Below are 25430 nucleotides of genomic sequence, written 5' to 3'. Positions count from 1 at the left end.
TCCACGGAACGTAGCAACAGCTAGAGGAAGGAGGAGTTCCAGAGAGGCCTACATGTGCCTAAATGTCGTTGCATTCTTTTGGAAAGACCTTATCTGTAGATGGGGGATCTGCACGAGGTCCTGGGTTCAGTTCCCCTCACCCATCTGTAAGCCCTGGGAGGAGCTCAGCTTTAGATAGCTGGAGGAACAATGCATTCCTCACTGCTGTCTGCATCTCAGGGGCGCTCCTCCTCTTCTTGATGTGTCTTCGCTGGTGTAGAATGCTTTGGGGGGAGTGTAACCTTTTGGAGCATGCCAAATTCCAGCTGGTCACCTCTGTAAGAATGAAAGGCCGTGGCATATCACCCTATTAGCGTTGACTGTCAACTTGACACAGCCCAGAGTCACCCGAGAAGGGCGTCTCAACTGAGGGATTGCCCACATCAGACTGACCTGAAGACATGTATGGGGGAGGTTTTCTTGATTGTTGGCAAAGGGTTCGTGCCACTGCCTGGCACCCTTCCGTGGGTGGGTGGTCCTGGGCTGTGGAAGAGAGCGACTTGAGCATGAGCTTGTGAGCCAGCTATCAATCAGCATCCCCCATGCTTCCTGCTCTAATTCTTTGGCTGGGAGTTCCTTGGTTAAAGGCAGTGCTATGTGGACAGCAAGCAGGCCTACCTGCAAGTTTCTGCTTGAATTCTTGTCCTAACCGCCCTCAATGACCGGGATCCAGAAGTATCAGCCAGATCCATCCTTTCCTAAGTTGCTTTTGGTCAGAGCATTGTATCACAGCACCAGAAAGCAACAGAAGTTGCAGGAATTATGACATCCTCGCTCCCTAGCAAGACATCCCCCAGAACTTACCTTCCCCCTCCTCTGGGGGTATTGTAGCAGGAATCTTAAAAGTTCTTATTAATAAAATCAAACCCGAGGCCAGTTATTGGGGTCCATGCTGGTAAACCAGAGAGACAAAACAAGCCACAGCTATTTCACCTGGCCAATTCCTCAGCTGGTCCTGTTTCCCCAGACTGGAAGCTTCTGTGTCCTCATCCCAATGGCTCTCAGCTGAACTGCTGCTTCAAAGCTTGAATGCTTAACCAGCCAAATGCTTAACCAGCCAAAATGCTTCTAGTTTCTGTTCCTCACACCTTATATACCTTTCTGCTTTCTACCATCACTCCCTAGGATTAAAGGCTGGCTTTCTGGGATTAAAGGCGTGTGTCACCTTGCTTGGCTGTTTCTAATGTGGCCTTGAACTCACAGAGATCCAGAGATATTTCTACCTCTGAAATGCTAGGATTAAAGGCGTGAGTGCCACCATTTTCTAGCCTTTTTTGGGGAACACAATACCACCACAGGGTATAGGTCCTCTAAACATTGTCTCTTCCAATAAATTGCAAGCCAGGTCAGCATCTCCCTGCAAACAAGAGCTCAGAGGTCATGCTGCAGAAGTTCCTGGCAAAGGGGGCCTCTGGTGCTGCCAGCCCAAGGCAAGGCAAGGAAACCCATCTGAAGATGGTATTGTCCACTGTGGACTCAGGGAAACTGGTGATCCTGGGGTCGCTTTTTCAATCCTGCCTTCAAATCAGCGAAAAGCGCCTCCTTGGTTGAGCCTGTCCCACTCCCAGGGTCACAGCTGTTTGCCCAACCCTCTCCCTGGGTCGGAAGACCCTCCCCTCCATCTTCTCTCCAACTGAGCTTGTGTCTCTCTCTTCTTAAACTGTTTGCAGGAGACGGGGTCTCCCTATGTAACCTTGTGCGATCATGCCTGGCTCGTCTTTGTACGTTATTTTACAGTTGTGTTTGGTGTATGTGTGTGCACGTCACAGCCTGAGGACAGCTTTCTGTAGCTGGACCTCTCCTTCACCTTGTGAGGGGGGAGCTCTCTTGTTTCTGCCACTCTGCATACTCCAAGCTATCCCTCCTTCCTGGCCCAGGAGTTCCCAGGTGATTCTCCTACCTTTATCGTCTTTCATTACAGATGTGAGCCACTTCATCCAGCTTTTTGTGGGTTCCAAGGATTCAACTCATGTTGCCTTGCTTGCTTGGCAAGAATTTTCACACACTGAGCCGCCATGCACTGAGCCCCGCTCCCACACACTTTTTCCTTTGAGACAGTACCGCATCAGGTTTGCCCAGGCTCATTTTGAACTCGGACTTCAAACCTGGACTGTCTTGCTCCAGCTGCTGAAGGGGGTGGGATTACAGGTCTGTACCACAGACCTGGCTTTCAATTTCTTTTAACATTTGAGTGTTTATTGTGTCTAGGCGCTGTTCAGTTGCAGGAATTATGGCCAGGGGCAAGCTTCCTTGCTTTATTCTGCATCTCCACACCTGCTGTGTCTGCCCTACATCTCTTCCACGGCAGTTCCTCGGTCCTGTAGAAAGAGGCAACCTGGCTGCCATGCCTTTATCAGCGGCTACTCAGATCTTAAACTCACACATTCAGTTCCCAGGCAGAGGGACAGTCTGATACAGAGGGACCTGCCCACTCATCCTTTGGCTGAACCATATGTGCCTGAAGTGACACACCGGTATTCAAGAACCCCAGGGATGGGGCCAAAAGGAGGCTCTAGCTAGAGAGTGGAGTAAGAGGTTACGAGGTTCAAAACCACAGGCATTCCTTCCCTACATCTAACTATCTATGTCCTGCCCCCATTCCCAACTTGGGGACTCCTAATGCTTCTGTTGAACCTCACATTCCCTTTCCATGTCATATGTCCCTAATCTGTGATCTCTTTCTCATGAAGAGACCCCTTCCCCCTCACTCACACTCAATATCCCCTCCTGTAAGAGAGAATTGGCCATGATGCCTCTAAACCCTTTCCTTTTGGAACTCTTCTGAATTCCCCATGTTCATGCTCTACACTGTGCCCCCAGGGAAAGCAACCCACAAACCAAGGTAGCGAGAGCAGACCAGTACGGCCATTCTACCTCTTTCCTCTCTGTCACTCATCCCAAGAGATACCCGTCATGGATTGAACCAGGGGAAAGTATTACCTCTTTCATATGCCCACCACCCTAGGCACCCCACCATCTTGACCCTTTTCGGGCTCAGGTCTTGCTATTCCCAGGCCTATGTTGCCCTGGCACAGAAAACAACTAGCAGATAGCTGGGCGTGTGGGTCAGTGGTAGGCAGAGTGCTCATCTATTGTGTGTGAAGCCCCAGGTCTGACTTGAGGGATTGAAATCTCACCAATCCCTGAGGGACCTGAGCACTAAATCCCACCAATCCCTGAGCACAAAAGCCCACCAATCCCAAACCACCCTGGAAAGCTCCGCCCCCTCCCCCACTCTATATGCGCTCCATACCCTATTCAGTTTGCTGCCACCTCACCCTAGAGGCACTCATTCCCCTGGATTCTTTCTTCCCAATAAATCTCTTGAATGAGATTTGAGTGATGACTTTCCCCAGAGTGGAACAGAGCAGAGAAGTAACAATTTTTGCTGGAGCCGAGAGGAGCAGAACTGTAACACTTTCACAGGGGAAACCTTCCCCTTGCAGAGCAGAGTTGTTACACTGAGGGGGGACCTAAGTAGAGCTGGAACACTTTTGCTAGGGAAACTTTCCCGTAAGTGGAGGAGAGCTGTAATACTTCACTGGCCCTGGGCTGAGCTGTAACAACTTTGCTGGGGAAACCCTCCCGTGTCAGGGCAGAGTTGTTACAATGGAAAAACCTTTCCCTGCAGCAGAGTAATGAGTCAATCCCACCGAGTCTGTCGGATAATCAAAGGGATTTATTTTGGGTTAACTCACAACAAGCATAAGAGAGTTGGTCACAGGATCCAGGAGGGGTGGGGCGCGGTCCAAGAGGTTCTCCGGAGAACTCTGTCTTGATCCGCAGCACCAGCATCCAGCATCCAAGACCACAGCGAGCACATAAACATCCCAGGTCTTAAGGGGGACCTCCTCAGCCATGCCCCCAGGGGGTGAGCAGGTACCTAGCAGTTACCTGCTGCCTACTAGGGACAGTGCTTCAGGGGTAAGGCACACACAACCACCCCTACAGCAGAGCTGTAAACTACTACCCTTACGGTGACGTTGTGGTGTTCCTTGGCTCCCGACTGCCAGGATACCGTTATCTGAGCTGCAATGCTTATACCCAGCTGTGCAAAAATAAACCAAACACACTCCTAGAATATAGTTCATAGCTGGTACCAAACTTGTTTCCTGGGGAATCAGAGCAAAGGCCCTTGGGTTGCTGGAACCTGGGCTCTGGAATCAGAACTCCAAACGTCACATTCTATCTTTATGTGGTTCTGTCATACTAGGACCCCACTCTCTGAGCTTCGTTTGCATCTTCTGTGAATGGGAACAACGGCATCCATTTCGCTTTATCTCACTGTCCCTCCCTAACTCCCTCTGGAGGTAGTGAAATAAAGTGAAATACTCAGTGCCTGCCAGACAGGAAGACATGCGTTCTGTCATTCAGCAAATAGACCTTGAAGTGCCTCTGATGTGCCGGGTCTTGGAGATTCAGCAGCTAAAAGCAGAGTTCCTGTATTCATGCATCTTGCGGCTAATTTGGGGGCTGAAATAGATAAAACTCAGTAAATAATGAGGGGAAAGTAAATACTAGCTGTTATAAAAAGAAGAGAGAAGGCAAAAGAAGGAGGAGGAGAAGGAGAAGAAGGAAAAGAGAGAAAGCTGGAAAGTAGTTGGTCTTGTTTTGTTTGGTGAGATTTCTCTCAGCTAAGGATCTGAAGAAATCCTAGTGAAGTAAAAAAGGCGGTTTGCAGACATTGAACTCAGAGAGTTCCAGGCAGGGGAGCCAGGCCCTGGGGACTTCAGGGTTTCAGTTTGAGACCTACGTCTCCTTATACTACCTTTGTCTGTTTGTCTGTATGGTTGTTTTTGTTGGTTTGGTTTGGTTTGAGACAGGGTTTCTCTGTGCAACAGTCCTAGCTGTCCTGGGACTGGCTTTGTAGACCAGGCTAGCCTCAAACTCACAGAGTTCCACCAGCCTCTGCCTCCCAAGTGCTGGGATCAAAGGTGTGCGCCACCACTGCCCGGCTTGTCTGTATGTTTTTTAAGACAGGGTCTCATGTAGCCCTGGCTGTCCTGGAACTCTCTATGTAGACCAGGCTGGCCTCAGACTCACAGAGATCTGCCTGCCTCTGCCTCCTGAGTGCTTTGCTGGCCTCTTCTCCCCATGCGTAGTTCTTCAGCTTTAAGGAGAGTATAGTCCATTACTCTTTTTTATTACCCTCCTGTTCCTTTAGACATCCTCAGCCCTTCTCATAGCCCTATTTCTTTATTTGCATGTATGTAAAACATGAGTATGTGTGTGTTTGTGCATATGCACAGGTAGAAACGAGAGCTGTTTGATATCAGATGTCTTTCCCTATTGATCTCCACTTCTTTTTAAAGACAGGGTCTCTCACTGAACTTAGGGCTCACAGAAGCTAGGCTAGATGGCCAACTTAGCTCTTGAGATCTGCTTGTTTCTACCCTCTCCTCTGTCCATTCTCCAGCGCGAGGGTTATAGGCACACACCACAGCACACACGAGAGTCTTGGTTTTTACGGTCTTTCTGTGGGTGTTGGAGATCTCAACTCGGGTCTTCATGCTCGTGTGACAAACCCATTGCTAGCTGAGCCCTCTCCCCAGCTCTTCTTAGTCTCCTCTCTGCTTTCATGTTTGCACACTCACTCACCTTTAAGTCCAGTTTTCACATATGAGAGAAAGCATGCAATACACCTCTGAGCTTGCCTTATTGCACTTACAAACTGATCTCCACCCAAATTCATCCATTTCCCTGTGGATGTCATCATTTTATTCTTTACAGCTGAATAAAATTCCCTTGTATACACACAAAAACCCCACTACATACGTGTATCCTGTAGTCACCCATCTGTTGATGGGTACCTGGGCTGACTGCTTATCTTGGGGGCTGTGTAGAGTGTAGCAATAAACACGCATGTGCAAGTATCTCTATGGTGTTCTGACATGGAATCCTTGGACTGGGCATGGGACCACAAGCCTTTAACCCCAGCTCTCAAGAGGCAGAAAGGCAGGTGGATCTCTGTGAGTTTGAAGTCAGCCTGGTCTAAATAGTGAGTTCCAGGACAGCCAGGACGACATAGAAAGACCCTGTCTCAAACAAACAAACATCTGTTGGCCGTCTGTATTTCTTCCTTTGAGAACTGTCCCTTCGCCGGGTGGTGGCGGCGGCTGCGGCGGCGGCGGCGGCGGCGGCGGCGGCGGCGGCGGCGGCGGCGCACGCCTTTAATCCCAGCACTCGGGAGGCAGAGCCAGGCAGATCTCTGTGAGTTCAAGGCCAGCCTGGGCTACCAAGTGAGTTCCAGGAAAGGCGCAAAGCTACACAGAGAAACCCTGTCTCGAAAAACCAAAAAAAAAAAAAAAAAAAAAAAAAGAGAGAGAGAGAGAGAGAACTGTCCCTTCGCTGGTCCATTTATTGATTGGATAGTTTAATTCTGGCATTTAATTCCTGGAGGTTTTTTTTTTTTTTATAGATTCTAGATATTAATCTCCTGTCAGATACATAGTTGACAAATCTTTTTCTCCCATTAAGTAGGCTGTCTGTTCATTCTGCTGATTGTTTCCTGTGCTGGGGGGGGGAGGGGAAGCTTTTAATTTCATGCAGTCCAATTAAACAATTCTTAGGCTTATTTCATGAGATTTGGAGTCTTTTTCAGAAAGTCCTTGCATATACCTGTATATATGCCTGTATCTTTTGGTGATATGGTTAACCAGTGAATTTAATTAGAGTTACTTGGAAGGGCATAGGTAAAGATAGTTACCAAAGCTTGAACAACTTATCAGGACTATACCACTGAAATATATACATATAATACATATATAGGTATATAATGTATTATACATTATACATAACAATATAATATAAACAATATATATTAATACCAATGGAGAAAATGTCGTTCCCTCCCCCAACAAGCATTAGCTGCCCATGGATCCTCAGGGAAGGGTGTGGCCCTGTTAGTTCCTCACTCTTAGCAACTGTGGCACTATTTGAAAGGATGAGAAGCATTGTTGGAGGAAGTATGTCTCTGAGGGTGAGCTTTGAGGTTTCAGAAGCCCGAGCCAGCCCCAGGCACTCTCTCTCTCTCTCTCTCTCTCTCTCTCTCTCTCTCTCTCTCTCTCTCTCTCTCTCTGCCTGTGGATCAGGATGTTGTGCTTAAGTTACGACTCTAGTGCCATGCTCCCTGCCGTGATAATGATGGACTAAACCTCTGGAACTCTAAGTGAGGCCCCAGTTAAATGCTTTCTTTTATAAGAGCTGCCTTGGTCATGGCGTCCCTTCACAGCCATAGAACAGTGACTAAGACACTCAGGAGAGGTCACGTGAGTCCCTACTCCCTCCATGAAAGAATTTTAATGGGCTCTATCTTCCCCCCTGTTTTTATTTTATGTGTATGATGTTTTGCTTGCTTGTATGTTTGTGCAGCCAGCTCCTTGGGGTGTCACTATTCCTTGTGAAAAATACCCTGAAGTTTTTTACTTTTACTTATTAACTTGCCCTAAATCAAATCCACCCTACTCATTTTAAAAATAGAATCAGCCGGGCTGCAAAACGAGTTCCAGGACAGCCAGGCCTGTTACACAGGGAAATCTTGTCTCGAAAAACAAAAAATAAATGAATAAAAACTGACTCAGAGCCAAGCATGGTGGTGCCTATCTGTAATCCTAACATTTGGGAGCCTAAGACAAGGCAGAGGCCAGCCTGGGCTGCTACAACTAAGTCCAGCATCATAAGAAAGAGGCCACCACCCAGCTGAAAGCGTCTCGACAAGGCGAAACTTTACTCTTAGTCAAGAGGGTGTGCTGCCCACAAAAGCAAAGGAACAAGCAGGAAGCTCTTTTCGTTCTAGTGTGGGTGGTCACTGTGTCTTTTGCCAATCCCCCCAACTTCACAATCATTCACAATTGACTAGCTTTTAAAAAATCACCACAAAGGAAATGAAGAAAAGTGGGAAGGGCTTTTGGGGGAAACAAAGATTTAACCTGGTGGGGTACAATAAGAGGATTGCACAGAAGTCTTGTATGGTGAGGGAGATAAGAAGACTTTAATTATTTGTTGTAAACACAAGTTTTACAGGGTTTGATAGAAAAGACTACTGTTGATGTAACCAACCGTCTTATTAAATAAGAAACACAGAAACAATGTAAAAGAGAAAGCCAAGAGGTCAGAGCTCAGAGCTAAAATCTCACCCTTCCTCCTGCTGTCCCAGCTTCGCGAAAAGAGACCTACTTCCTGTCCGTTCGTATTTTTAAAGTATGTTGTTCTGCCTTCTCATTGGTTGTAAACCCAAACACATGACTGCCTCGTCACTGTCTGAATGTACAGCCCCCTAGGTCTTAAAGGCATATGTCTCCAATGCTGGCTGTATCCCTGAACACACAGAGATCTTATGGGATTAAAGGCGTGTGCCACCACCGCCACACTCTTGCTATGGCTCTAATAGCTCTGACCCCCAGACAACTTTATTTATTAACATACAATCAAATTAATATTTCAGTACAAATCAAAATAATATTTCAATACAATTAGATTACCACCACATTTCCCCTTTTCTATTTTAATAAAAAGAAAAAAAGCAAAAGGTTATGACTAACAAAAGAAAAACTATATACAAAAGTACAATAACTATATACAATATATACAAGTAATAAATACCTAAACAGGTATTTGACGAATCAGAGAAAATAATTCCATTATCTATCCTATTTTGATAATTCCAAGATGTATCTAATGTACTTTCTATCCTAATTAATTTTCAACTATAACTAACTAATCTTCAACCATAACTAACTAATCTTCAACTCCCTCAGAGACCCAAGAAGGGAATAATATTAGCTAACAAAAATAAAAACAGGAAGTGCATGCAAGCAACTTCCAAAAAAATTTTGTGAGTTGACAGAAACAGCCAGCTGCCTGGGCAGTCACCTGAGGTTTCTCCGCAGTGTTGGGGCATCATCTTCAGCCTATAGGCTTAGTGTATCTGACAGACTCATTTGTGAAGTAGGATGTACACAAGGTCAACAGTTCAACCTCACATTGGGTGAGAGCAGTCCACGTACCAGAAACACCTGAATTCCACTAGTGTCCTGTCATGATTCAGGATTTTAAATTCTGGAAATTGTTGACAGTTTTTTAATTCAGCTGTCCATTCTTCTTGGCTGTGTATATATGGCTTCATCTCAGCATCCCCTTCTTCTCCACATCCCTCTATTAAATGCCAGTCTACTTTTGAGAGGCATGAGCTTTCAGCTGCTGTTCCATTGTACAACAGAATCCATCGGCCCTCTGCCTGTTAAACTGCCTTCGAAGAAAAGGGCACCGTACCTTTTCCGGATGCGAAGGCCACTTCAGGGATGGGGCCATATTGTCCTGGCCTCAGAAGATGCCTTTTGATAAAGCCATAACCACACTTGTTTTGGCAAGAATCAGTAGTCCCTTGTTTCGTGATCTGTCTGTCTATTTTGTCCTGTTGATTCGAGGATACTTTGTTGTCCAGTGGCTAACTTTTGCTAGAATGAAAGTTGACTCCATATGCAGTTTCTTCAATGCCCATATTTTCTCTAAAGTAGATTGGTACTGCCAGGAGCCGACATGTCTCAAAAAAGAAAAATTTTCTAAGTTATTAAAACATTTTAAATGCCATATTCTGTAGATCTCTGAAGGGTTTGAAGATGACCTGTCTAAAACATCTCTGCTCAATTTTTAAAACATATCTAATATGACTACAAGTTCTATGATAATGTCTAACTACTAGCTTTCATTTCTTTATATCCTAATAGTTGATAATAATAACATTCAAGGATCAGAAATTTGCATTACATTGTTAAATGGATGGAATAAATACAATTAGAAATATACATATAGCATTTTCTAACAATATCAGTTTCAAATTTGTGTACAATATAAAACAATTCAATCCAATGTAAAGTATTTAAAACTAGTAATTGTCTTTTTCTTTTCTTTCTTTCTCTTTCTTTTTTTTTTTTTAAACAAGAACCTTAAATCTAATCTCCTTTGCTTAGCCTTTTTCCTAACCCTTGACAATAACTTGTAACCAACCCCCCTAAATACTGAAAATTATCCCAGACCCAAAACCCATTAAAAAGACCAAAAAACCACCTGCCCCACACCACCTCTTTGGGAATGTGGGCGTCGTATTCTTAAAATTGCTTCCTGCTGGGTATGGGCGAAGTTTTCTTTATCCTGAAAGAAAAATTTTAGGTTAATTGTCAAATTCTAAGAGAGGTAACTATATCCTTCACTATCCAGTCTGTGTATAATGCCAAAGTTCAGGGTTTATCTCAAGTCCTTATTCAAGTAGTCTTTGAGACTGGATCATCTCAGCTAGTCATCTCAAAATTGCTCTGAGCACCTTGTAGTTCAAAGCTGATCTGTGGATGATGTTTGTCAGCTTAATGATATTATTATTGTCCACGTGGAATTGTTGTTGTTGTGGGGCCCCATCTTCTTTCTGGAGACTTCAGTTGATGTTAGGCCTGGCCGTGATTTCCTGCAGAAAACTGATAAGAGACTCGAACACAAAAACATATATATGCAGCTAGCCTTTTTTCTAGAATTAGTTAGTACTCTATGTGACCATTCATATCTTAACAAAGTTTAAAATGTATATATATATATATTAATCGTGTAAATTTTGATATAAAATTTATACTTTGAGAAAAGTTTAAAGAATCAGAATAGAATCAAAGAGTTGAGATTAGTAATAGAATAGTCCCTTAATTAATTTTGCTTTTGTCCTGTACCATAGCAGAAGATGGCTCTTATTCTGGCATGATACAGGGAGTTTGCATTTTCCTTTTAACAACATGCTTGATTTTAAAGAAGGAGAGAGCCATTCTCCAACTCCAAAGTCAGCTTTAAATTTTAATTGAACTGGGACTGTTAGAAGACCAATAGTGTTAAATCTTTAGAGAAAAGCAGAAACAAACATTTAGGAAGACATAAAATTTTTTTTTTTTTTTTTTTTTTTTAGATAATATATACCCATACACCGTTTCACTCTGTTTCTTGGGATAGATGATTTGTCCCTTTTCTTCAGTTGTCTCATTTGTCCAGTGTTCTTCAGATTCCTTAACCTTCATTCTCCTAAAAGACAAAAACAAAAACCTTTCCCCAAGACTAATTTTGGGGATGTTCCTTTTTGGCAAATTATTATCTGATGAAATGAAAAGGCATGTTTTATTGATACAAGTTAGTTTAAATTGGATGTTCATGCTGGTTGATGAACTATCACCTCCTCTAATTAAGAGGTCTCTCTTGTTCAAATCGAACCTTTATCAATTTTGATGGTACCCACAGCTTATCTTCTCCTGTAGAAACAAAAGCAAAACCACGTCCCCAATGTAATACATACCCTGGTTTCCATTCTGAGGTCAGCACATCCTTAAAGTATATAGGCTGATTTAATTCTGTAGTTTTTTCTATTATCCAATGTCTCTCTGCAGCTGTTGTTCCTTTCTCATTGGCATTCAGAAAATTCAAAGTTAGAAGAGCATTATGCAGTCTATTTCTGGGGGTTTTTGTTACCCATTTCTGTTTATTTAGCATATCCTTTAGAGTTCTGTTTGATCTTTCTATAACTGCTTGACCTGTAGGATTATGTGGTATGCCTGTAATATGCTTTATATTGTAATAAGCAAAAAACTGTTTCATTTTAACAGAGACATATGATGGAGCATTGTCAGTTTTGATTTGTGCAGGTATACCCATGATGGCCATAACTTCTAGCAAATGAGTGATTACAGAATCAGCTTTTTCAGAACTCAAAGCAGTTGCCCATTGAAATCCTGAATAAGTATCGATAGTGTGGTGTACATATTTCAATTTTCCAAATTCTGCAAAGTGAAACACGTCCATCTGCCAGATTTCATTTCTCTGAGTACCCTTTGGGTTACATCCTGCTGGTAATGGCGTCTGATTGTAGAAGGAACAAGTAGGACATTTCTTTATTATTTCTTTGGCTTGTTGCCAGGTTATGGAAAAATCCTTTTTTAAACCTTTACTATTAACGTGATGTTTTTTATGAAATTCTGAGGCCTCCAGCACATTTCCTATCAATAATTTATCAATCTCTTCATTGCCTTGTGCTAGAGGGCCTGGCAGACCAGTATGGGATCGAATGTGAGTTATATATAAAGGATGATTCCTTTTCCTGATTGTATCTTGTAATTGAATAAATAGTGAAGTTAATTCTGAAGCATCAGGGATAAATTCTGCAGTCTCAATATGTAACACCACTCTTTCAGCATACTGAGAGTCAGTTACTATGTTGAGAGGTTCTGAAAAATCCATTAATACCAACAGAATAGCATACAATTCTGATTTTTGCACTGAATTATACGGACTTTGAACCACTTTACTTAAATTTTCTGATTTGTAACCTGCCTTTCCTTCTTTGTTGGCATCTGTATAAAATGTACGAACTCCAGATATGGGTTTTTGCCGTACAATTCGAGGCAAGATCCATTCAGCTCTCTTTATAAGATCAATTCTATTGCTTTTGGGATATTTGCTGTTAATTTCTCCCAAAAAATTACTGCAAGCTCTTTGCCAAGGTTCACTTTCTGTCCATAATTTTTCAATGTCCTCCTTAGTTAATGGTACGACAATTTCTGCTGGGTCTATGCCTGCTAATTGACGAAGTCTCAATTTTCCTTTGTAAATCAAGTCAGAGATTTTTTCCACATAAGTTTTTAATTTTTTATTTGGTTTATTTGGTAAAAATATCCATTCCAATATAATATCTTCCCTCTGCATTAATATTCCAGTAGGAGAACGCCTAGAAGGTAAGATAACCAAAATGCAATCCAGCTTTGGATCAATACGATTCACGTGTCCTTCATGCACTTTCTTTTCTACCAAGGCTAATTCTTTCTCAGCTTCAGGTGATAATTCTCTTGGACTATTTAAGTCCTTGTCACCTTCTAAGGTTTTGAACAAATTAGTCAGTTCATCATTTTTTACCCCAACAATAGTTCGTAGATGAGAAATATCTCCAAATAATCTTTGAAAGTCATTAAGAGTCTGTAGTCTATCTCTCCGAATTTGCACCTTTTGGGGTCTAATTTTTTGTAGCTCTATTTTATATCCTAAATAATTAATAGAATCTCCTCTTTGTATCTTTTCAGGAGCAATTTGTAATCCCCAGCGAGGCAAAATTTTCTTTACTTCTTCAAACATTATTTCTAAAGTATCTGCATTTGAGTCAGCTAGTAAAATATCGTCCATATAATGATAAATTATAGATTTAGGAAATTTTTTACGTATCACTTCCAATGGCTGTTGTACAAAATATTGGCACAGAGTTGGGCTATTCAACATTCCCTGTGGGAGGACCCTCCATTGAAATCTTTTAACCGGTTGAGAATTATTATAAGTAGGCACTGTAAAAGCAAATCTTTCTCTGTCTTTTTCTTGTAAGGGTATTGAAAAGAAACAGTCTTTTAAATCAATAACTATGAGAGGCCATCCTTTTGGTAACAGAGTAGGCAAAGGCATCCCAGATTGTAGAGAGCCCATTGGCTGAATTACTTTGTTAATTGCTCTAAGGTCTGTTACCATTCTCCATTTACCAGATTTCTTTTTAATAACAAATACAGGAGAATTCCAAGGGCTGGTTGATTCTTCAATATGCTGAGCATTTAACTGTTCTTCTACCAGCTCTTCTAAAGCCTGGAGTTTCTCTGTTGTTAAAGGCCATTGCTGGACCCATACAGGCTTGTCTGTTAACCATTTTAAAGGTAGAGCTGTTGGTGTCTTTGGAAGATCATCAGTTATTGTGCCCTGTTCTTGTATAATATGGATGGCTGGTGACCACTCATTAGAACAATATCTTCTAATATTTCTCTCAGTAACATGTGCTAGTTTATGATTTGTTTCTGAGATTGGAGGGATGTTAATCTGAGTATTCCATTGTTGCAACAAGTCTCGACCCCACAGGTTCATAGTTATGTTAGCCACATATGGTTTTAATTTTCCTCTCTGTCCTTCTGGACCTATACATTCGAGCCATCTTGCACTCTGTTTCACCTGAGATAATGTCCCAATTCCTAACAGTTGAACGTTTACCTCCTGAAGAGGCCAAGTTGGATGCCAAAATTCTGGTGCAATTATGGTAACGTCCGCACCTGTGTCTACCAGACCAGACAACAAAACACCATTTATTTTTATCGTTAATTTTGGTCTTTGTTCATTAATAGAAGTTTGCCAAAAAATTTTCTTTATGTTTTCTCCTGAATTTTCTATTCTCTCTGTTTCATCAATCTGACCAGCATGATTTATTCCAATAGGCATTTGGTTATTTAATCGCTCTCCAGAGCAGGCATTTCCTCTATGGCTGCCGGAAAGGTTTGAACTGGATTTGCACTGGGGGCCTGCCTGAGGCCCCTCTGGGAGTTTCCCGAAGACTGAGGCAAAGGATTACCCTGTCTGTCCTTTGTTGATCTACATTCGTTGGTCCAGTGTTTTCCCTTACCACACCTTCTGCATACTCCAGAAGGAAGGGGCATTCTGTTGCCATTGTTCCTTGAAGAAACATTGTTTCTGGAAATGACCTGTCTACAGTCCCTTTTCAAATGTCCTTGCTTTCCACATCCAAAACATCTAACACTCCTCAAACCTTTTGAAATTACTTCTCCTACCCATGTATCATCATGCTCATCAGCTTCAACATTAATTGTTTCTCTAATCCAATCTTCCATAGGTGCAGATCTTGCCCTTAATGGCCTGATTATTCTTTTGCATGCTGCATTCGCATTCTCAAAGGCCAAAGATTCAATTATTGCCTTACCAGCTTCTGAATCCGAGACCGTTCTCTTTACTGCTGAAGCCAGTCTTTGTAAAAAATCTGTAAAAGACTCTTTTGGGCCTTGCTTCACCTTTGTAAATGACTCAGATTTTTTTCCTGGTTCCTCAACTTTGTCCCATGCATTCAAGGCTGCCGTTCGACATAAAATTAGGGTTTGGACATCATATAAACATTGTGCTTGTGCTGAAGCATATTGGCCTTCGCCCATAAGCTGATCCTGGCAAACTTGTACTCCTTTATCCCTCCATTGTTTTTCTATGTTTTTAGCCTCCTCCTTAAACCAAGTCAGAAATTGAAGTCTCTGGCTGGGTTCCAGAACACCTTGTGCGAGGTCCCGCCAGTCCTGTGGTACTATCCTATTATATGTTGACCAAGTGTTTAACATTTGCTTTACATATGGGGAATGCATGCCATAAGATACTATTGCCTCCTTAAACCTTTTTAAATCCAACATTTCAATTGGAGCCCAAGTATTTTGTGTAGCCATTTGATCAGGCATCTGCTGTACTGTTACAGGATAAATTAAGGGTGACTGTGTGAAAACAGGCTTTCTTTCTGCAACCTTATGATCCCGACTTGAAACAACTTCACTGTTAATTTCTTCTGTCTGAATTTTTACAGGTTTAACAAGTTCTTCTAACGCTGTTATCCTGGCACTTAAATTGACTATCTTTTTAAATATTAAAATGTGGATTATTATAGTGATGAGGTGCATAATTCCACCAATACTAATATTATATAGTTGTTCCATTGCCAGACTGCCTAAAATTTCGAACAAAAACCAATTTTCTTCCAATGTACACATAAAACCCATTTGTTTTTTAATGTGGAAAAAAATTCTCTTTTAGATAGTTTCCTTTAAAATATCTGATATATTATGACTTACCAAATCTGCGTAGAACAGTAGAAATCCGAGGGGATTTTCAAAGCAGCCACCTAGTGTCCCAGGTGTAAATCCAGAGAGAGAGAGAGAGAGAGAGAGAGAGAGAGAGAGAGAGAGAGAGGAAAGAGAGAACGCACAAGAAAGCGTAGCCGGCTAAAGCTTAAATGCAGCCACGTGTTCCCTCTTGTGCCGAGTCAAGGCTTGGGTCTGGCTTCCTTAAGCTCCGACCACGTGCGTTGGCTTTTTGTTGTTTGAGTTGTTTGTAGCACCGGCTTTAGGCAAGCTGCTCACAGACCTAGGCCCGGGCTAGAAGTTGCTACCCGGACTAGGACGCCAGCAGCTCGGACTAAGAAGCCGATCGCCGCCGGCCGCCGTGTGCCGCCGCTGCCGCCGCCGCCGCCGCCGCGGGCCGCCTGCCGCCCTTGCGGGAAAGCGGACCTGCCGCCAAGCCAAGCAGTTTTTAATGGATTCTTGTCACGTTGGGCGCCAGATGTTGATGTAACCAACCGTCTTATTAAATAAGAAACACAGAAACAATGTAAAAGAGAAAGCCAAGAGGTCAGAGCTCAGAGCTAAAATCTCACCCTTCCTCCTGCTGTCCCAGCTTCGCGAAAAGAGACCTACTTCCTGTCCGTTCGTATTTTTAAAGTATGTTGTTCTGCCTTCTCATTGGTTGTAAACCCAAACACATGACTGCCTCGTCACTGTCTGAATGTACAGCCCCCTAGGTCTTAAAGGCATATGTCTCCAATGCTGGCTGTATCCCTGAACACACAGAGATCTTATGGGATTAAAGGCGTGTGCCACCACCGCCACACTCTTGCTATGGCTCTAATAGCTCTGACCCCCAGACAACTTTATTTATTAACATACAATCAAATTAATATTTCAGTACAAATCAAAATAATATTTCAATACAATTAGATTACCACCACAGACTACTATTTAATATTTCTTACAGGATCACATCGAAACAGGATACCTCAAAACAGCAGAAAACAGACAAACAATAACAATGGGATGGAGAGGTAGTTGAGTGGCAGTCACTTCCCAGAGGTCCCAGGTTCCATTCCCAGTACCCACATGGTGGATTACAACTGTCTGTAACTCCAGTTCCAGAGATCCCACCTCTCTTCTGGCCTCTTTGGGGACCAGGCATGAAAGTCATGGAGAGACATACTGTGAGGGCCTAGACTTGACTTTACAGGCTCCATCTTAGGGAAAGAGCCACCATCTCAGACCATCTGCTGTACTTAGTTCCAGGAAGGACCTCAGGAATGTGCCATGACAACTTGGAACGGATATAGAGCAGTATCCTCCTGCAGACATCCTGTTTGTGGTTTATGGCCCTTGAAGATATTTAGATAATCCAGCTGAGCAGTCCAGATAATCCTGTTCAGCGGGTTGTAGTTCCCTGGCAAAAGTCTAACCCAATGGTTTCAAATGTGGTTTCACACCCAAAGTCTAGACCAATCGTTTCAAAAAATCACCTTGCCCCATATTCCTTCTACCCAATCCCAAGTTGCCAATTCCCTGCTTGGGGTTTTTCCCTATAAAAACTCTACACCTGGGCTCGTGGCCGCTGCCACATTTCCTTCCATCTGCCGGGTGGTGGCCCAGGTTGAACCTGAATAAAAGGACCCTTATGTGCTTGTATCGGAAATCTGCTCCTTGGTGGTCTCTGGGGGTTTCGAAAAACAAATACAACAATACATAAAGTAAAACACCCATATACATATAAAATATGAAAAATACCTACAATAACAAAACACCCGCCCAAACCAAATACACACACATACAAACTAACCTAATTGCTGCTGGGCAGTAGTGGTGCATGCCTTTAACTCTAGCACGCAGGATGCAGAGGCAGGAGAATCTCTGTGAGTCCAAGGCCAACCTGGTCTACAGAGTGAGTTCCAGGACAACCAGGGCTACGCAGAGAAACCCTATCTTGAAACAGACAAAAAACAAATAAACACAATAATAACAAAACAACCAAAAAAAAAACCCTAAACTAATTGCATAATGCTGAATTTTGCAGAAATCCCACCTGTCTGTCTGTCTGTCTGATTGTCTATCTGTCTGTCTGTCTCTCTATCTCTATCTCTCTCTCTCTCCTGAGGCAGGATCTCAAATGATCTAGGCTGGTCTCATTTTTGCTATGTAGCTGAGGATGACCTTAAGTTTGTGATGCTCCTGTGTCAACCCCAAGTACAGGAACACAGGCGTCTGGTGACACAGACACACCTGGTTTGTGCTATGCCGGGCACAGACAGAGCCCAGGGCTTCCTGCAGGATAGGCAAGCAGACTGCCAACTGAGCTTCACTGTCGACCAGGAATCCCTTTTGTAATGAACCCAAAGCCAATTCCGAGAGCTTCCAGACAGATTCCTGGTCGTTAGTGTTCAGATATGCACAGTTTGGGGGTGGGAGAGAGGAGGTCCATGACAGATGGAGGGGTTGGGGACATTCTATCTCTCCTGGCAGAATGAATGTTCTCTCTGACATGGAGCAAGGCCTGCCACCCTCCCTTCCAGTCAGGCCAAGGCCTTTAACTGAAGCACAGTGGGAGTGCCTGGCGTGAGGGAGGCTACATCTCCACCGGGTTGCCCTTCCTCAGGCCCAGGTGATATATATTGCTGAGATTGTTGTCCTCTACTTCCCCTAGAGCTCCTTCCTCGCCTTCCCCATCCCTTCTCTTCCCACATAGAGAAAGGGGAGATACTAAAACCGACGCCAACCTATTGCATTACCGTGTTTCTGTTAATATTAAAAATTGCTAAGATACAACTAAAAAGACCTATGAGGGGTTGGGGAGATGGCCCATAGGTGGAGTGTCTGCTGCATGAATGTAGGACCCGAATTTAGATCCTCCTCTACACCCACATCAAGGCTAGATATGGCTTGGGTCTGTAACTTCAGTGCCAGGGGCATGGAGAGGAAACAGGAATGTCCCCAAGGATCCCCGAGTTTACTAGCCAGCCAGTCTAACTAACCGGTGAGGGTTTGGGTTCATTGAGAAACCCGTCTAAAATGATAAGGTGGGGAGTGACAGAGGAAGACATCTAACATTTACCTCTGCCTTCCACTTGAATGTATGCAGGTGTGCACACACACACACACACACACACACACACACACACACACACACACCACTGTGCAGCACACTCAGATTTCTAGCTACATTAAAATAACTTTAACTCCATTAACACTTTTTAGGAATAACCAAAGATAGTTAACTCTTCTTATTCAAATTATAAAAACAAACAGATAAAAACAATCAATAACGACCTCCATGGTGTTTATGTTTTACAATTTAAGAACCCATGTTCCTTTCTTTGTAAAAATTTTTATTTAGTCCAAGCACAGGTCTGGGTCCAATCTAGGAAAGTCTGAGCTGTGGCCCTCTGAACTGCCTGAGCATCCAGATTTGCATTTCTGTGTCTGGCAGCATTTTGATTTATCATGGCTAATCTATGATCAGAAGAAATTCAGCTAAGGGCTCAGCAGGTTACTGACAAGTGTCTGGAAAGCTGTGAGGAGAAGTCTGGGTTTAGCCATGAAGTCTCAGGGTTCAGGAATCAACACCATCACTATGCTGGATGAACAAGGGGAACAACTAAACCACACAGAAGGCACAGACCAAATAAAGACACAAGAAAGGCAGAGAAGACTCTAACACAACTCACCAAATGCTGTGGCCTCTGCGTCGGTCTGTCCTTGTAATAGGACAAAGAACTTTGAGTCTGGAAAGACCTATGGGGCAACATGGGGAGATGGTGGAGACAACTCACCTAGCAATGTGGTATCTAAGCAACCAGGCCGGTAACAATGATCAATTTCAGCCAAGCCCAGAAGCCAGTGGTGGAGACATTAAGTGTACAACTAATGATGCCAGAGAAGATGAGATGGAAAAGAACCTGTGTAGATGTAACCAACCGTCTTATTAAATAAGAAACACAGAACCAATGTAAAATAGAAAGCCAAGAGGTCAGAGCTCAGAGCTAAAATCTCACCCTTCCTCCTGCGGTGGTCCTAGCTCTCTGAAAAAGAGTGACTTCCTGTGTTTAAGTCTTTTCATAGTCTTTCGGTTCTGCCTTCTCATTGGTTGTAAACCCAAACACATGACTGCCTCGTCACTGCCTGTAAGTACAGCCCTCTAGGTCTTAAGGTGTATGTCTCCAGTGCTGGCTGTATCCCTGAACACACAGAGATCTATGAGATTAAAGGCGTGTGCCACCACCGCCATGCTCTTTCTATAGCTCTAATAGCTCTGACCCTTGGGCAACTTTATTTATTAACATACAATTAAAATCACATTTCAGTACAAATAGAATACCACCATAAACCTGACTCAAGTGGGCAGTATCCTGGGCAACCTCAACAACATGATCCTGGGGGGCTGGAGAGATGGCCCAGTGGTTAAGAGCACTGGCTGCTCTTCCAGGGCACTGGGGTTCAATTCTTAGCACCTACGTGGAGGCTTACTACTATCTGTAACTCCAGTCACAGAGTACCTGAAGCCTCTGTGTGAAGACATACACATAAAATATAGTTTTAGAGAAGGAGGAGGAGACAAAGCAGGAGGAGGAGGAAAAGAAAAGAGAAAAGAAGAAGGGGTGGTGGTGGTGGCGGCGGCGGCGGCGGCGGCGGCGACAGGAGCAGCCCTGGATATGAGCAATGAAGCTGATGCTCACAGCCAGCAAATGCAGAGGATCACAGAAAAATCTGACACCAATAAAGATGGTGTTGACATTGCCGATACAAGAACAAAGAAACTCATTGACACCTAAAGCTACTGCCTTACTTCTTTATCAGTTCCTCAGTTCTCTAGCTCTTCCTAAGTCATTACCTGTTCAGAGTTTGAAAGTTTGGCCCCACACCCTTGGAATTGGAGATATTGAGACAGAAGGACCAGACACCTACTTTTTTATTTTCTGTCCTTCGAGGGTAGGTTCCTGCTCAGGCTTCCTTCCAGTCTTTTCTCTCTCAGTTCACATTCTTGGGCTGCCTTCCATACATCACACATAGTCTCTTCATCTGCTTCCCTTAGCTTCTTCTGCATTCAAGATTTGGAAACATTGCCACAGACAGCCGTGAAAGAGGCAGTTGTTTAAGTAGCTTTTTGGTGGTGATGTTTTGTTTGTTTGGTTGGTTGGTTTTGCGGTTAAAGAGTGAGAGGAAGGAACAAGAAATGAAGTTGAGCAGTAAAAACTCATCACACGCACGCACGCACGCACGCACGCACGCACGCACGCACGCACGAACGAACGCACAGCCACTACTTGGGGTGGGAGCTTTCATACATGGTGGGTTTGCTCTACATCACTATTTTGAAGCTTCTACTCCAAAGAGAAGAATACAGTGAGTTTCTTAAAGTGAGCTTAACTTCTGAAAGCATAGTGATTTGTGCATGTATCTAGATTCTGGGATTCCATTTCATATTGCTCACTCAGGAACACTATGGAAAACACCTTTTAGTTTCATATATGAGTAGTCTCACCATCCCATTATAGCCTTATTAGCCTCGTCAATTTGTCACTAGTCTTTAAAGAAAAATATGCAAATATATAGGTGAAACAATTTAAGCAGGGGTTAAAATTTGGGGGGCAAGTTTGACAAACTGTATCATGTGAATTCAGATTTACCTCAGTATCAAGAATTATGTTTAGATTGGAAAGGAGAAGTCTGTTCTTATCTGAGGTGGAAAAATAGATTGCTTTGAGTTATGTGTAGTTTCAGACATTTAAAAGGTTAGAATTTGTTCCTAAAAGTTGCTTGGCAAATGACGCCTTTGGATTGGTTCTTGGTGACTCCACTGCCACCCTCTCTACCTAGGTACAGAACCAGGTTCATGTAGATCCTGAACACTGTTAGGAAAACCGAACTGGTATTTGTCACCTTCATTTGAAAATTAACATCTGTACACTTCAAAACTATCAAAGTAGATTGGTTTGACCAATAACCACGGCTTGATTCTTGTAATTAAATTTTGTAACTAATGGTATTGTTCTTTCAAACAGGTAACATGTTTCTATGACTTCTTTGTGGAAGCAATTATTTCACCAACTTTTGTTTAACAAACTGAATAAAGCAAATGTCCATACATTAAGCACTTCAAAAATTTATCATATATATATATATATATATATATATATATATATATATATATATATATATATATATATCCCTGTGTGCAATGTGTAAGGATGTTTTGCCTCCTTGTACGTCTGTGCACCTGTGGTGCCTAGTACTCTAAGAAATGTTCTAGTGTATGTTTGGAGGATTTGAAATACTTTTTTTTTTTTTTTTTTTTTTGGTTTTTCTAGACAGGGTTTCTCTGTGTAGCTTTGCGCCTTTCCTGGAGCTCACTTGGTAGCCCAGGCTGGCCTCGAACTCACAGAGATCCGCCTGGCTCTGCCTCCCGAGTGCTGGGATTAAAGGCGTGCGCCACCAACGCCCGGCTGAAATACTTTTTTAAGATTTATTTATTTATTATGTATACAGTGTTCTGTCTGCATGTCTGCCTTCACACCAGAAGAGGACACCAGATCTCATCATAGGTGGTTATGAGCTACAATGGAGTTGCTGGGAATTGAACTCAGGACCTCTGGAAGAGCAGTCATTGCTCTTAACCTCTGAGCCATCTTGCCAGCCCTGAAATAACTTTTTAAATCATTTAATTTCTTTTTTTTCTGAATAGCTTGCTCCTACAGCTATAACTTCATGAAGAGCAGCTACTTCTAATTTTAGGAAAGATTGTTTTGTAATGTCTAAATTAATATAACTCATCTATAGATAATAATTTGATCAGTTTTATTCTTTGATATTGTACAAGCTTTTAGATTGGGGAAGTAAGTGGAAAGTTATAAGAAATTTGACTGCAATATAGTGTTCCTTTCATTCTCTCTTTACAAAATTATCATCTTTCATATGTCAAATATGAATGATAAGAATAGAAATAGATCATATTTGTGAGAATTTGAGACTATAGGTTTTGTAGAGATGGCTAACTATTTTAAACATGTATTAAATCTTTGTTAGATCTTCTTCTAGCTCTTCCATTTTTATTTGTTTCTTTTGTGTACTTGGGGAAGGGATGCACATGCGGAGGTCAGAGGACAACTTGGTGGGAATCACGTCTCTTCCTCCACCCTGTGGGGCCTGGGGATCGAACTCAGGGTTATCAGGCTTGGTGGCAAGTGCCTTTTCCCACTAAGTCCTCTCACCTGCCCCATTTCTTATTTAATAAATTGAAAGGGAAGTGAACTGCAGTAGGAGTCTCTTTGTTTATTACACATTTAACTTTCATTGGCAAAATGTGGATGTGGTTCAATTTTGTAAGTGCCAGCTAACTAGCCTAGAGGACATCTGAAATATTTAACCAAAAGATAGGGAGTGGCGTGCTGTGAGATCACTCAGCAAGAAGGTTCTTTTTGTACAAGCCTGGTGGCCTAAGTTTGACCCCTGGGACCTACGTAAAGCTAGAAGGAGAGAATTCTCCGCAAAAGCTGGCCTCTGACCTCCACGTGCACGATATGGCGTGTGCACACCCTTCCCCCACCTATCAAATGCACACAATAATAATAAATAAAGTATGGGCTAAAGGGGTGGCTCAGAGGTTAAGAGCACTGGCTGCTCTTCCAGAGGACCTGAGTTCAATTCCCAGCACCCACATCAGATGGCTCACAACTGCCAGAACTCTGACACATATCTTTTTTGTTGATGTTGTTTTTGTTTTTCTTTTTTTCTTTTTAAAGATTTTATTTATTTATTATGTATACAGTGTTCTGTCTGCACACATCCCTGCAGGCCAGAAGAGGGTGCCAGATCTCATTACAGATGGTTGTGAGCCACCATGTGGTTGCTGGGAATTGAACTCAGGACCTTTGCAAGAGCAAGCAGTGCTCTTAACCTCTGAGCCATCTCTCCAGCCAGTTGTTTTTGTTTTTCAAGACAGGGTTTTTCTCTTTGTAGCCCTCCCTGGCTGTCCTGGACTTTCTCTGTAGCCCAGGCTGGCCTCGAACTCACAGACATCTTCCTGCCTCTGCCTCCCAAGTGCTGGGATTAAAGGTGTTCACCACCATGCTTGGCCTGCCTTTACTTCTTCAGGTCACATGGTGTTCTTGTTTGTTTTAACTTATATATAATACTTCTATCATATATCATATGTAAATGTTATCTCAGATTCAGAGAGTGGAAAAAGAAGTCAAACCTGGACCATGATGGCTAGCATGTTTGACACTGTAATCCAAGAATCTCTTCCTGTATGGCTTGACCAACTGTTCCCCTCTCCTGAAGACAGCTTGGTAACTTACTCAGCCTCATTCTATACTAGATCTCAGGAATGAGCCTTTCTGACACTGTGGACATGAAATGATACTTGGCTTCTGCACGCACAAAATGTGATGCTTGGCTAACAGGGGAACTGAAGGTTGGTGGGGGAGGGGAGCCACACATATGTTAAATAATTGATAAAGCTGATTAACTGATAGTGGAGAGCTAGAATGTTATAGACTAGAAGCCAAAATTACCTTGGGCTGTCTTGACCTGTTTATCTCCCACCTCTGTGTGTGACCTAATACCCTCGTGACCATTCTTAAATCCTTTTGGAATGTACAAACAAACCTCTAGATTCCATCAGTCCAAAGGCCAACAATGTCATCAGATAACATCTGAGGCCTATAGCAGAGATTTCCCTGCTTTGCTGAAATCTACCTATCTGATGTTCCCATCAATATATTTGAAAAGTGTCTTGATGGTATAGTTTTCATGAAATTGTTACCACATTGGAACATGGTGTTTGTGACAACCTGAGTCCTGTTCTTGGATCATCATCATTGATATTTGGATCCAGAATAAACTACCTCTTTTTCTCTTGGAGGTGAGAGTTGTTTTTTTCTAAAGATTTACTTTATTTATGTGTGTGTAGTGTGTGTGTGTGTGTGTGTGTGTGTGTGTGTGTGTGTGTGTGTCCATGGAGGGGAGAAGAGGGTGTCAGATACCCTGAAGCTAGAATTACAGATAACTGTGAGCTGCTAGATGTGGACGCTGGGTATTGAACTCGGGTTCTCTGAAATGGCAGCAAGTGTTCTTAACGGCTGAACCATTTCCTTAGCCCTTTAAATTCCTTTTTGATTAATTAATTAATTAAAAGCTTTTTTGAGAGCCTGATATGTAGTGGCCTCAAATTTGTGATTCTCCTGCCTCAACATCCTGAGTACCTTGGATGACAAGGCGTATGCCACATTACTGACTTCTTTTCTCCCCCCTCCCCTGAACACACATAGTCATGTTCACTTCAATTCATAAATACATTACTTCAACTGAAGAGATTTGTAAGTTATATTACAAAGTTTTAAAAATTTTTAAAGAAATTTTCTAAAATCTATTATTTTGTCTGTATCATATGTATGTCTTTAGCAATTCTCCACACTAATTAAGGGACCACAAATCAAGTATTAGGTCAATGGCTCCCCTCCTCTTCGTGGTAAGAGTTACTTGAATCATGAGTAAATTCAAAGGGAAGTAGAGACCAGCAACTACCTTTCTCTCAAAGCTTAAAAATCTTAACCTTTGAACAAGGGCCAGCAGGTCATCCTGTCCTGCAGTCAGGAAACGGTCAGCTGCGTGGGACTGGACCTTCCCTGCATTGAAGGGGAGTCTGACTTTGTTTTCTGGGGTTCTCACTGAGGCCTTACACTGCCCCTCACAGTTCTTGAAGCTGGAGTCTTG

At 42.7% G+C, this 25430-nt stretch overlaps 1 long non-coding RNA gene across 2 annotated transcripts; it reads right to left on the bottom strand.

Annotated features, from left to right (window-relative positions):
* Positions 1-3698: 3698 nt before the first annotated feature.
* Positions 3699-24292, bottom strand: LOC143273241 (uncharacterized). 2 transcript variants are annotated; one of them, XR_013051137.1, is made up of 3 exons: positions 24230-24292; positions 20622-20816; positions 3699-4512 (listed from the first exon to the last, which is right to left on the bottom strand). It is a non-coding gene; the product is annotated as an uncharacterized LOC143273241 (long non-coding RNA). The 2 variants fall into 2 exon arrangements; XR_013051138.1 differs by lacking the exon at positions 20622-20816 and having other exon boundaries at positions 24230-24258.
* Between the last annotated feature and the right edge of the window lie 1138 nt (positions 24293-25430).

The sequence above is a fragment of the Peromyscus maniculatus genome, chromosome 5 (assembly GCF_049852395.1).
Source record: "Peromyscus maniculatus bairdii isolate BWxNUB_F1_BW_parent chromosome 5, HU_Pman_BW_mat_3.1, whole genome shotgun sequence".
Lineage (NCBI taxonomy): Eukaryota > Metazoa > Chordata > Mammalia > Rodentia > Cricetidae > Peromyscus > Peromyscus maniculatus.
Note: the sequence above shows the minus strand (reverse complement) of the source record. Positions and strands in the feature narration are given on the sequence as shown.